The 2,103-nt window shown below is 39.4% G+C and overlaps 1 pseudogene; it reads right to left on the reverse strand.

The window, feature by feature from the left end:
- Positions 1-1,644, reverse strand: part of LOC102834373 — a 12,079-nt pseudogene extending 10,435 nt beyond the window's left edge.
- Positions 1,645-2,103: the final 459 nt, after the last annotated feature.

Below are 2,103 nucleotides of genomic sequence, written 5' to 3' on the forward strand. Positions count from 1 at the left end.
GATAATTCAAAAATGACTGCAGCGGTACATTGACAGGGAACTGCCAGAAGTTTAAGCCTGATTAAGATGAGGACTGAGGATGTGGAAAGACAGTTATCATTGTTGACGTCAAGTGAATCTGGACTGAAAGCTGAGAATACCAGAAAGATGTTTACCTGTGCTTTATTGACTATGTAAAGCTTTCAACGGTGTGGATCATGACAAGCTATTGATATCAATGTGGAGAATGAGTATTCCAGAACACTTGATTATGCTCATGTACATAGACCAAGAGTCACTGATTATATGAAGAAGAACATGACATCCTGTCTGGAGGAAGACTCACTAACAACCTGTGATATGCAGATGATAAAACCTTGATTTCTGAAAGCAAAGGGGATTTAAAATACTGATAAAGAACCAAAACAATGTATTGCATTAGGTAAATTTGCTGCATAAGACCTCTTTAAAGTGTTGAAAAATAAAGATGTCAGTTTGAGCACTGAAGTGTGCCTGCCCAAACCATGGTATTTTGAATAACCTCATGCGTTTGTGAAAGTTTTGCTATTAATAAGGAAGACTTGTTTCCTTTGAATTATGGTGTTGGAAAAGAATTTAAAAGGTACCATGGATTTTCAGAAAAACAGATAAATCTTTGTGGGAAGAAGTACAACCAGAATACTCCCTAGAAGCCAATATGACCAGGCTTCATCGTTCATACTTCATACATATTATCATGTCCTGGAGAAGGACATCACACTTGGTAATGTGTATGGTTAGAAAAAAAGAGGGACACCTCCAATAAGATGGTAATGTGTATGGTTAGCAAAAAAAGAGGGACACCCCCAATAAGATGGATTGGCATTGTGGCAGCAGTGGGCTCAAGTACAGTAGCAATTGTCAGGATGACGCCGGGCCAGGCAGTGTCTCATTCTGTTATACGTAGGGTTGTTTGGGGTCAGAAACCACTGGATAGCACCTAACAACAACAACAAGTCAGATACAAACAATATTCCAAATCATTTGGAATTTTCCTTTTACAAGAGAGTATCTGAGCAACAAATGGGAAAGGTATACCTGGATAAACTGGAGATTTTCTTTGTCAGCAATTCTAATGTGTTCCTATCCCTAGCTGTTTTCTTTTACATTGCTGCTCTGGTAGTGTACTGATTATGAATTGGTCTGCTAATCTCATGGTCAGCAGTTCGAAACTACCAGCTGTTCTGTGGGAGAGAGATGAGGTTTCTGCTCCCATAAAGATTTACAGCCTCAGAAACCCTGTACAGGGTCACTATGAGTCAGAACTGACTCCCTCCATGGCACATAATAACAACAACAACAACTCTAAAAGGAGGAGTCCTAGTGTGGCATTGTAGGATAAGAATATTGCTAACTGCAAGTTTGATGGTTCAAACCCACCAGCTTCTCCTCAGAAACCCTATATAGGTTGACTATAAGTCGGAATCAGCTAGACAGCATGTAACAACAACAAGAAGTCTAAAAGGAAGTGAGCCAATGGAAATATTTCCTGTATGGTTGTACATCTGTCTAACCCACAGTTTAAAGACTTACAGTGGATGGTGCTAAGTAAGGAACCCCCTCTTTTCCCTTAATGCCCAGGGGACATTTTCTGTCATCAACTTCTTGGGAAGTTTTGTACCTCATGGGTATCATGCATTTTCAGAAGTCTTCAGGAAAGGTGATTCTGTAACTTAATAAGCATGCTTCCTGCTAAGAAATCCTTCCATATGTAACCAAAAACTCTACATATTTGGAGTAGGTTCCTGGAATGCCTTAATCTTTGATTTTTCTTTAGAATGACTTACCTTTCTATTTTGTGTGAGAAAATATGATAGAGGGAATGTCTATATTCTATAATGGCATATCTCTTAGGTACGCAGGTTTCCATGATGCTGTATAAGTGAGATGCTATATAAAAACAGTATAAAACCCACTGCTATTGAGGCTCTTCCAATTTATAGTGACCTTATACAGGGTTTCCGAGACTGTAAAACCTTATGGGAGCAGACAGCATCATCTTTCTTCTGTGGAGAAGTCCAAAGGCTAACCCATACCACTACTTGTTGTTGTTGAGTACCGTGGAGTCCGTTCTGACTCATAGCA

Source organism: Chrysochloris asiatica, unplaced genomic scaffold (genome assembly GCF_000296735.1).
Source record: "Chrysochloris asiatica unplaced genomic scaffold, ChrAsi1.0 scaffold00222, whole genome shotgun sequence".
NCBI lineage: Eukaryota > Metazoa > Chordata > Mammalia > Afrosoricida > Chrysochloridae > Chrysochloris > Chrysochloris asiatica.